Source organism: Ascochyta rabiei, chromosome 16, assembly GCF_004011695.2.
Source record: "Ascochyta rabiei chromosome 16, complete sequence".
Classification (NCBI taxonomy): Eukaryota; Fungi; Ascomycota; class Dothideomycetes; order Pleosporales; family Didymellaceae; genus Ascochyta; species Ascochyta rabiei.
The window spans coordinates 233257-245456 of record NC_082420.1 but is presented as its reverse complement, the minus strand read 5'-3'; the positions used below and the strand labels follow the sequence as shown (position 1 = coordinate 245456).

General features: G+C 29.6%; 19 annotated features.

Moving 5' to 3' along the window:
• Positions 1 to 2747: part of a mobile genetic element that runs on past the window's edge.
• Positions 797 to 860: a tandem repeat.
• Positions 2748 to 2996: a mobile genetic element.
• Position 2997: 1 nt separating this feature from the next.
• Positions 2998 to 5101: a dispersed repeat.
• Positions 3995 to 4044: a tandem repeat.
• Positions 4148 to 4200: a tandem repeat.
• Positions 5081 to 5127: a tandem repeat.
• Positions 5113 to 9866: a mobile genetic element.
• Positions 9867 to 10021: 155 nt separating this feature from the next.
• Positions 10022 to 10096: a tandem repeat.
• Positions 10097 to 10147: a mobile genetic element.
• A 1-nt stretch (position 10148) lies between these two features.
• Positions 10149 to 10349: a dispersed repeat.
• Positions 10350 to 10606: 257 nt separating this feature from the next.
• Positions 10607 to 10674: a mobile genetic element.
• Positions 10675 to 10764: 90 nt separating this feature from the next.
• Positions 10765 to 10800: a tandem repeat.
• Positions 10801 to 10851: a mobile genetic element.
• Positions 10852 to 12200: part of a mobile genetic element that runs on past the window's edge.
• Positions 11001 to 11038: a tandem repeat.
• Positions 11277 to 11359: a tandem repeat.
• Positions 11883 to 11891: an inverted repeat.
• Positions 11883 to 12200: part of a mobile genetic element that runs on past the window's edge.

Genomic DNA, 12200 nt, shown 5'->3' with positions numbered 1-12200 from the left:
GGAAGAACTAGGTAACTTAAGTACGCTAGAGCTCTAAGTTCTAGAATATATTGCTGTACTGCTACCTAGTATATAAAAAGACTTATTTCTAATCCTCTATAAATAAAGAGATATAATCCTAAAGGTAGAAGAGTAAGCTAATATTACTAACTAGAGACTAGGTTATTTTAGCTAACAGCTACCTAAGAAGACTCTAGCTAAGGGTAAGACAACTAATAAAGGACTACAGAAGTATTAATTTAGTAACTTTAGGTTAGAGGGGAATATAAAAACCCTAAAAAAGTTATTTAAGTCTAAGAAGTTCTGTAAGGAGCTAGTAAAGGGTAAAAAGTGCTAAGATAGGCTATATAAGGGCTAAAACACGTACCTTAAGTATAGAGAAACTAGTTACTACTACCCTAACTACCTAAAGCTAAGTTTAAACTAGAAAGACCCTACTCTAGATAAGTTAGGAAAAGACAAGGGGCCTAAGACCTAATCTTCTCTCTTATAGCCTATATTAAATTATCTAAAAAGAAGAAGAAAGATATCTCTCTTTATAAGGTAGAGTACCTAAAATATACATACCTACTTATAGTTAAAGCATTTATAGGTAATATAGAGAATGTAGAAGCCTTAATAGATAGAGGGTTATAACTTAACTTAATTTTAGTTCTCCTAGTAAAGAAGTAGGATCTAGAGGTTATACTATTAAATAAAATAGTAGCTAAAGGTGTAGGTAGAGCTAAAGGTGTAGGTAGAGCAGAATTGCCTATCTATAGAGTAACTACAGTAGAAGTATCTATTATTAACTCCTATAGAAGATAGAAGGTCTAATAGATACCTTTTATAGTTATAGACCTATAAAGGTATAAGATATACCTTAGATTACTCTAGATAAACTAGATAAACTATAAGCTAAGCTATTTAAGCTATTATATACTCTTCTAAGGGAAGAAGTATAGAGACTCTCCTAAACTAGAGAAAATAGTATTAAAAGATACTAAAGAGTTTAAACACACTATAAGAAGTCTCTTAGTAGACATTTATATATATATAGTAAACTTAGTAGGTATATATAACCTAACATCTACTAAAAGAGGCCTAATTCTAGAAGTGTATTGCAATTATACGCACTTTAAATTAGAAGATAATACTTAGGTTCTACTAGAGTATAGAGAGTATAACCTAGTAATTAATATTATAGAAGGAGCTACTTTCCTCTACTAACAGTTATACAGGCTATCTATAATAGAACTAGAGATACTTAGAAAGTATCTAGTAGAATATCTATAATATAGCTAGATACAACACTTAAGGTTGCTAGTAGAAGCGCCTATTCTCTTTTTAAAGAAGAAAGATAGTAACCTATAACTATGTGTAGACTATAGAGGTCTAAATAAGATAATAGTTAAAAACTACTATCTATTACTACTAATTATAGAGTTACTAGAACAACTAGCGTAAGCTTAGTTCTATACTAAACTAGATATATATAAGGCGTACTACTATATCTAAATTAAGAAAGAGAATAAGTAGAAGACGGCTTTTTAAACTAGGTATAGATATTTTAAGTACATAGTAATGCTATTTAGACTTATAAATACTCCTACCTAATTTTAGGCCTATATAAATAAGGCACTAATAGAATGAGTTAATATAACTTATATTATATATCTAGACAATATATTAGTATACTCTAAGATAGAGTAAGACTACGTTAGACACGTTAAGAAGGTCTTAGAGAGGCTTTGCAAAGTAAACCTCTATATACGCCTAGATAAGTATAAATAGCACTATTAATGTATAGAGTACCTTAGGTACATAGTCTTACCTAAAGGGGTAAGTATTAACCTAGACAGGGTTAAAACAATCTAAGAATAGCTAATCCTGCGTATAGTTTATAATATCTAAGTATTTATAGGCTTTATAAACTACTATTAGAGGTTTATTATAGGGTTTTCTAAATTAGCCTTGCTATTAACCTAAATAACCTAGAAAGGGCTAAATTTAGCCTAATCTAGTTAGGTAATAAGGAAGAAGAAGAGTTAGCCTCTTAAGCTAAATAAAGAATCCCTATAAGCTTTCTAGAATATAAAGGACTTATTTATTAATATACCTATCTTAGTCTATTTTATACCTAGAAGACAGAATAGAATAGAAGTAGATGCCTCTAGAGACGCTATCTTAGGAATCCTTAGTTAACTAGTCCTTAGGGAGGGGAAGCTAGCCTAATAGAGGCCTGTAGACTTCTATTTAAAGAAGTTAATCTAAGCTAAGTATAACTATAATACTTATAATTAGAGAACTTCTTATAATTATCTAGAGCCTACAGTATTAGTAAAGATAATTAGATAGTACCTTCTTTAAGATTTTAACAGATTACTAAAATATAAAATAGTTTATTAAGATCTTAACAGATTACTAAAACCTAAAATAGTTTATAGAGACAAAGGTTCTTAGCTATTAGTAAGTAAGGGCATACTTAGTACTATCTAAGTTTAACTTTATAATTATTTACTACCTAGAGTCTATAAACTCTATAGATAGACCCTTATAGCGTCCTAATTATATAAAAGAGTCGTAAGACCTCTTATAAAAGTATAATAAGGCTTTTATATAACTGCTTTAGGAGATCCTAACTAGAAGGAACCCTAATACTTCTCTAGTAGTAGCTATAACCTTTTATTTATCTATAAAAGAAAGAAAGGATATAAGGAATCTTAGATAAGAAGAATTAAGAGAGAATAGTTATATAGAGCTAATAATGTGCTAGTACACATAGTAACTACCTTAGTAAGAACTAGAATACCTAGCTAGTGTACGTAATCTAGCCGGTAGAAGGGTATAAGAGGCCCTAATAGAAACTGTTAAGGTACAACACTTATAATAACAACTAGAAACACTTACTTATAGAATTTAATTACCGTATTACTTATCTCTTACCCTTAATAATAATAATAAGTATCCTTCCTAATATGCCTACTAATAAGATGCTTTAATACTTATACTAGAACAAAATAGTAACCTAACTAGAGGTAATAGTATAGCAGGTAATATTAAAATTCTGCTACTCTAAAGACTAGGGTATAGTTTAGGAGTTATCCTATTAACTCTAGACTACGACGTTATTATCTAAATTCTGCTACTCTAAAGGCTAGGGCACAGCCTAGGAATTATCCTGTTAACTCTAGACTAGGACGTTGTTATCTAAATTCTGCCACTTTAAAGCTAAGGGCACGGCCTAGGAATTATCCTGTTAACTCTAGACTAGGATGTTATTATCTAAATATCTGCTACTCTAAAGGCTAGGGCACAGCCTAGGAATTATCCTGTTAATTCTGGACTAGGACGTTACTATTAGACCTATTATTTAGAAAACAAGAAAAACAAGCTTAAAATAAGGTAGGCATCTAGTTAACCTAGAAAAGCCTTAGCTAAGGGACTATCTTAGTCTAACTTCTAATGCTTATTATATATATTATCTGCACAGTTCTACTTAGCTCTATTCCTTAGAACTAGAGGAATATAAAAGATAGGTACTAAGCTGCTTCTACAAATAGAGAAATTAAGATTACTTTAATTATAAGAAACTATTAGCTACTTAATATAATAGACTACTAAGGATTAATGTACACTACTATAGATAACCCTTTAGACTCTAAAGAGATACTGTCTTCTCTAACAGGAAACAGCTATAAGGTTGTTATTCTAATAAAGAGAAGGTCTATCTAACTATCCTTTAATAGAAAAGAGGTTATAGAGGTTCTTAATAACTATAACTATATAGTAGAAAATAGAGGGTTAAGTAACAAGTAGAAGGTTAGGGTCTTCCTTAACTACTACTATAATTACTAAAGGAGGTTTATTAAATGCCTAAAACTATACGCTCTAGATAATTAGGTTAAGCTTTAGATTGCTATAAAGGATTACTAGAAAGACTAGGATACTGCTTAATGTATAGGAAATTAAGCATTTCTTAAAGCCTATATTAAAGAAACTTCTTAAGCCTTCTCTAGACTATTATACTACTATACTAACTTTATAGTATACAGTAATATATATTAGAAGAATAATTAAATTTTAACCTCTAAGGAAGGATACTACTTCTTCTTAGGACTACTAAAGGTTAATAAAGACCTTATCCTCTTTAATATAAAAAACAGGCTAGATATAAAGAATTTATCTTTATTTATACTTAATAATATCTATAAATATATAAAAAGAGTGCATAAGCAGCGCTAAGGCTTAAAGGAATTAGCGCTTAGAAAGGATAATAAATATACTAAGGAAACCTAGCGCCTTATAAACAGCACTAAGGAGCTAATTAATGCTAAGTCTATTATTACTTAGGCTAAGGATTAACTAGCTAGTTAGGGTAGTAAGAGCAAAACACCTTTACCTTCTAGTGTTAATAAGACGTTTAAGAGCTTATTTAGGCAATAGGTAGGTAGAAGCTATCTCTAGTAGAGGTTAGCACCCTTATAAACTCTAATAATTAGATAAGAGAGATCCTTTAGTCTTCTACTAATTACACTTTCTTTATTTCTTAAGTAACTAGAGCTAGTGCTACCTAGGAAAGGAATAATAGCTCTTACATTACTAACACACCTAGAAACGTTAACCTAAGATAAGGACTAAACTACTCCTAAGAAAGAGAGTATAGTAACTCTTATAATATATATAGAGAGCTAAACTACTAAGCCTATAAGTATAAGTTGTATAGAGCACTTACCTATATAAGGTAGTGTAGTTTCTAACTTAACTAAGATAGTTAACGCAGATACTACTTTAGCCCTACTTACTATTAAATTAAACCTATCTAAGGATCTCTCCTACCTACCTATTAACTTAATTAGTTAAAATAGAAGATTTAAGAGTACTTTAAAGTTTTATAAGATGTCTTAGACTAGCTAGCCTCTATAGTTAAGCCTAATCTATTTAAAGGTATAGACTCTAAGCCTAGAGAAGCAATATATAGATCTAGGCTAGGCCTAGATATATAGAGAAAGGTTATTAGAAGTATTAGTATACTAACTATAATAGATAATTGTAAGCTAGACTATAAGTTATTACACTCTTTTTAGAACTTCTAAATCCTTAATAATAACTATTATAAAGTTTATAGTCTTAATTATATTAATAATAGAGATATTAAACTAGAGGCATATAACGTTAAAGATAGATCCTTCTTAAACGTAGTAACTAGGTTAGATAAGGTACGCAACTGCTAAGTTAATACTATTCTAGAAAGAGCTTAGAGAGCTATAGTTAGGAAAGAAAGACCTTTAATATTTTAATAAGCTACTATTAAGTAAGTATATAATAATGCTAGGGATAAGTTAGTAGTAGATATTAAAGACTTGTTAGGGTTAAGCTCTTTACTAATAAAGAGTAAGTAAATAATACCTTTTACTAGTTAACCTTATAGTTAGCTATATGCTATTATTAAACTACTATTATAAGAGAGAGTATTAGAAACTATTCTACTATTAAATTAGTAAAAGAGGAAGTATTTAATAACTAGCTTAGATAATAGAATAGCAGACCTACTTAAACTATCTTTAAACAAGATTCTAACTGCAATTCTTTATTAAGAAGTATAAGAGATTACTATTAGAGACTTAGTCTCCTAGAGTTATATTTAAGTAATGTTCTAGAAGCTTATAAAGGAGTTAGACTCTAAACTAATAGTTAGCAGAAGCATTAACGTAGCAACCCTAGGGGCTAGAGGTTCTAACTAATTAGGAGTTAACAGGTCTTACTAGTTAACTGCTAATTAGCTAGATATTATAAGGGTCTACACTAGCGCTAAGTTTAGTAAAAGTTACCCTATAATTATAAACAGTAGGGCTTAATACTTTAATGTTAGATTAGAAAGAAATGCTTATAGGAGCTATTAAGTAGAAGTATACCGTAATACATAGAATAATAAAGATCTTCTAAATAAGCTAGCTAAAACTATAGAAACTACTAGGTTAGAAAAGCTAGTATACTAAGATTTACTAATATACTAGGCTTATATTAGGTTATATATAGTTAGCTATTAAATTAATACTAGAGCTTAGATAAATTTAATAAGGTTTAGTACTTCTTAAGCACTAGGAATAGTGTACAAAGAGATAATAAACCTAATAGAGAAAGAGTAGGGTATTATAATAGCTAATAGTAGTATAGATCTGTTTGTTAGAACGTTATAGAATGTGCTAGTCTAGATTAGAGAAGTTATAACCTTAACGTACTTTAGACTTATAAGAAACCTAGTAAGATTAGTTATCCTTAGAACACTATAGTGCTTGTTAGTAAGACTAGCTATATAGTATAACGTCTTTAGAAGAACTACGTACTGTATTATATCTAATAATAGTAGAAGGAACGCTACCTTTATAACATTAGACCTATCTTCTTACTACTCTACCCTAGTTAAGCATAACTAGAATAAGGGAAAAGTTAGGGGAACTCCTTAATTAGGCTAGGATGTTCTAATACTAGTAAAGACCTAACAACACTAAAGTTCTGTTACTTAGTAGAAGTAAACTACTACTTCCTACATATAACTATAGATTTAGAAATCTTAAAAGGCCTAAGTAATTTTATCTTTATATAGAATAATGCTAGTAGTCTCTAATAGATCTTTAAGAGAGGGGACCCTAGGTAAGTATATACATATAAGGACTTCCTTATCTTACTATCCTAAATAAACTTATAATTATTAAGAATAAGAGGTTAGTATAATATAGTTAAAATCTAAGAAGTTAACACACTCTATAAATAAGTAGAGGTAAAAGTTTAACCTGTTAATAATCTACAGCCTAATAAACCTATAGAACTTATTTAGAAAGACTAGAAAAGAGTTATATATAAACAATAGTAGCTAATACTTAGTTTAAGACTATATAATCTTAGGCCTTCTAATTACTTATTTAAAAGGTAATATGCTCCTTTCCTAAGAGGAAAAAGGCTTACTCCCTAGAGAATAAGAGATTAGAAGTTTAGCAATACTCTGTTCCTAGTAGAGATAGCACTCTTTAAGGAAATAATTCTAAATAGAGAAGTAGCTATAGTATTTACTTTTTCTAAATCTAGGTAGATTTAGAAGGAGGTTTCTCTTCTATACTAAATTAGGACAATTCTATATAAAGCTTAGTAGGTTAAGACCTTCCCTATTATAAGAAGTCTAGAAGGAGAACTTATTAAGATATTAAACAACAGGTTAGAATAAGGAATACTTAAGTAATGCAACAGCTAATACAGAAACCTATAGCATTTAGTGTCTAAAAAAGATAGTAGATTTTAGTTTATTAATAACGCTTAATATATAAACAGGGTCTCTATTTAAGATGTAGGAACCCTACTAACTACACCTAAGTTCTCTAAAAGGTTTACTAGCTATAAGATTATATTACTTATAGACTTCTTCTTTAGTTATAACTAGATAATACTATGTAAAGATAGTAGAGACATAATAGTAGTTATAACACTAATTAGCCTTTTATAATTATATACCCTAGTTTAAGAGGCTACTAACTTAGTAGCTCCCTTCTAAAGAATTATAACAAAGATTCTTAAGGATTACTAGCTAGATACACTTCCTTTCCTTAATAACGTTACTAGCAGTAGTCTAAAGACAGATTATAATAGTAAGGAGGCTTTACCTAGTGTTAAGTAATATATGTTTAAGTACCTCTAGTAACTAGATAGGGTTCTTATAGACGTAGAAAGAGCTAGCAGTATAGTATTAGGACTTAAATACTACTAGGGACACGATTAATTAGAGGTAGTTAGCTATAAGGTTTTAGTAGAAGGACGATATCTAGTATAAAAGAAAGTTAACAAAATTACAAATTAGCTAGAGTGTTAGAACCTAAAGAAGGTCTAAATATTTATAGGAATTGTAGTATACTACTATATCTAGATACCCTTATTTACCTTAAAGGTAAAGCTATTATTCTAGTTATTAAAAAATAACGTAGTATAGTAATAGGGCAACGTAGAACTAAGCCTAAAATTACTCCTAAAAGAGCACATTATTAACGTATCTACGCTTAAAACAATATTTTATAAAAATCCTAGTTTAGTATTTCTTAGAGTTAATGTAAGTAATAAAGGCGTAGGAGTATACCTTAAATAGATAGGCCTAGACAGAAAATAACACCTATATAGGTTTAAAAGCACTATCTAGTCTAAGGTAGAAAGTAGGTAGTACTTAATAAAGCTTAAATAAAAGGTAGGTATTTAGGTACTTAAGAAGTTTAGGATGTAGCTATATAGTATACACTTAATTATTAAGACTAATACTTAGATATTAATTACCTAGCTAAACAGGCTATTATTAGACCTTCTAGACTTAGTTATAAACAGGTAGCTTACTATAATTCTACTCTAGAACTTTAAAATACGCTATGTACTAGGAAAGAAGAACATAGTTACAGACGTAAAGTTAAGATATCTAAAGCTAGAGAGGTAGGAGAACCTAGATAAACCTAAATCTAACATTAAAGAGTTTATTAAAAACCTAATAGTAAATATAATGTTAGGTAACTAGGTTAACATAAGGACTACTTAGATTCTAAGACAGGAATACTTCTAGAAATTAGAGGATATTGCTGTTTTTCTACACTCTCTAAAGATGCTAGTTAGATTAAGTAGAATAGAGTATAGGGCTTAGAAGAAGAGAGCTATAAACTTCTTTAAGAGTAACAGCTACTTATTCTAAAAAATATTAAGGAATATTACTATTAGGTGTGTAGTTAATAATGTAGATATCTAAATAGTAGTTATATAGGACATCTACTAAACTATTAGCTATAGAGGTATAATTACAGTATTCTCTATAGTCTCTTAATAGTACTACTAGCTTAACATGTATAGGAGTGTTAAGAGAAAAATCTCTACGTGTAAGAAGTGCTAACTTAGAGCAACTAAGATTCTAAAGAATATATTAACTAGTACCTACTTCTATATACTATAGGAGTTAGTTACTATTAATATTATGCATATACTAATAAGCAGAGGCTTCTAGTACCTAGTTATAGCTAGAGAATACTTAAGTAGGTAGATAGAGGTAAGAGCGCTTTATAATAATAAGTTATTAATAGTAGTAAAGTTTCTATATAAAGACATTATCTATAGGTAGAATACTATAAGAAGACTTATAGTTAACAGCAGACTAGACTTTACTAAAGTAGTTAAGAGGCTTACTTTAATCTATAGAATTAAGAGGGTATAGGCATCTATATATAACTCTTAAGTTATAGAAAAAGTAGAGGGTAGATATAACCCTATTATTAATATACTTATAAAGCTTAAGGGGTTATAGGTAGATAACCTTCTAATAGTGCTCTTAGCTAACAGGATCTCTATATAATCTATAGAATACTTAGCATATTAACTTATTACTAGCTAGAACCTAGTTCTTCTAATTAAACTGTTACTGCTAATATAGCAAACACTACTATTCTAGAAGGTTAAAAACAGCACTTAACTACTTATAATTAGAGTTATATAGTTAGACCTATAAAATTAGTTTCTAAAAGATGTAGTAAGCATAACTAATTAACTAATAGCGTTAAAAAAGAAATATTAGAATAATAATAACAAAGTTTAGTATAAGTAATTAACCCTAGAGACCTAGTTCTACTGTAGGACTTAGTAGAACAAATTAACATGTCTAGAGATAAGAAGTTAAGAAAGAAGTAGCTTAGGCTATACTAAGTGTTACTTAACAGAACACAGCTAGATAGGGGCACCTATTTACTTAAAGACCTTAACAGAACTAGTATGCTATATATAGTACTAGAGTAGAAAATAAAAAAGTTCTATAAGCGTTTACTAGAGGATATTTAGTTAGAAAAGAAGGGACTTATAAAGGTATAGAGAGAAGATACTATACTAGTATATAGAGTACCTACCTTAGTAATACTAGTAAATAGAGTAACTACCTTAGTAATACTGTGCTAGTGCATAGAGTAACTACCTTAGTAATACTAGTAAATAGGGGGGATAACCTTAGTAATCCCTTAGATACTAGATATAAGAGGGGTATCTATCTATCTAATAGACAGACACCTTACTATTAACCTATCTATCTATTCTACTCTCTCTCTCTCTCTCTCTCTCTTTCCTAATATGCCTGCTAAATAAGATACTTTAATACCTATACTAGAACAAAATAGTAACCTAACTAGAGAGCACAGTAAAGTAGGTAATATTAAAATTCTGCTACTCTAAAGGCTGGGGTATAGTCTAGGAATTATCCTGTTAACTCTAGACTAGGACGTTATTATCTAAATTCTGCCACTCTAAAGGCTAGGGCACGGCCTAGGAATTATCCTGTTAATTCTGGACTAGAACGTTATTATTAGACTTCTTAGTACGCCTCTTAACACGCCTCTTAGCACGCCTCTTAGCATATCTAGTAAATCTATTAGCACTTAGATCTAGCACATCTAGTGTATCTGTTAGCACTTAGATCTAGCATATCTAGTAGATCTAGTACATCTGTTAGATCCTAAGGCATACTATATGCTAGCTAATTAGTACCTACTAGGTAACACCTAGTAGTATCTAATTAGACAGGAGGAACTGCCTCTATCTATTATTAGTAGCTATTCTAGTAGCTATTATAGCATAATATAACTATACTGCTAAGGTAGAGGAGGTTTATACTAGTGTATAGAGTACCTACCTTAGTAATACTAGTAAATAGAGTAACTACCTTAGTAATACTAGTAAATAGGGGGGATAACCTTAGTAATTCCTTAGATACTAGGTATAAGAGGGGTATCTATCTATCTATTCTACTCTCTCTCTCTCTCTCTCTCTTTCCTAATGTGCCTGCTTAACGAGATGCTTCGATACCTATACTAGAACAATACCTAGAATTAAAACTATAAGAATATACTCTAATAAAGTAGATAAAGTAAGGCTGCTAAGAATTTAAGCACCTCTATTCTAGTAGGTAAGGGAAGAGTACCTACTAATTATAACTTTCTAAGTATTAAAATCTACTCTTAACCTCTTATATAGTATAAAAGACTATAATATAAAATATATAATAACTTATCTAATTTAGACCCTAATAATAAGAAATAGCAGTGTAGTCTATAGAACGGATTACTAAAGATAGAGAGGTAACGTTCTAACTACTAAAGCTATAAGCTAATTAGCAGTTACTAGGTCTTACTAGTTAGCTCCTAATTAGCTAAAACTTAACGCTAGTAAAGATAACTTAGCTTAGGCACTTACTAAGTATAGAGAAAGGTGTAAGATAACAGCTTATAACTAAAACAACTGTTAATAAATAATTAATAATTATAGTAAGTAAACGTAAGTAAGTAAAACTATAAATAGTAGGTAAGAAACATAAGTAGTAAGTAAAAGCGTAGAAGAAAAGTGGGCCTATAGCTGCCTAGGACACTCTTAAAGCAGAGCTACCCTATTACTTTTAACTCTCCCTCTTATAAATTTAGCTTATAACTCCTTTATATCTACTTAACTATATATAAAGTTTATAATATTAGGGTAAAGAGTAATTATACAGAAAGAGCTAGAACTAGAAGAGGGGGTAGTGTAGTAGTTATTAGTCTTAAAGGCTATTAAGAGTAAGGACATTACTAAGGTTACTAATATTCTAATACTATACATAGAGGGATCTATAGTTAGCTAGTTTATAATAGAGATTACTTAAGAAGAGCTATAGGCGCAGAGGGAAAGGCTTAACTTCTAGATAAGTGCAGTAGTTACTAAGTTTAACAAATTAGTAGCTATAATACACTTAATATTAGATATTATCTAGTAAACCCTAAACCTAGTTGTATAATAGAGAGGCATAAGCAACGTTAATAGTTAATACCTAGTAATCTAATTAGCAACAGACTATAACTAGAGGAAGATAATAGAAATAGTATAAGCTATAAAATACATCTATAAAAATAAGAATAGTAAAAATATTCTAGTAAACGTAGTAACACTATACTACCTATAGTCTCTATAGAGTATATAATACTTAACTTAATTATATACTATATCTACTAAGTAGATACTAATAACCTTACTAAGTTTATTAACTTAGTAATTTACTAACGCCTATCTATACTATAAAATAGGAAGAATAAGTTCTATAACTTAAGTAACTAGAATACAGTCTACTAAGCCTATAATATACTCTAGCAGAATATAATAAACTTTATTACGCACCTAAATAATAAAAACTACCTACT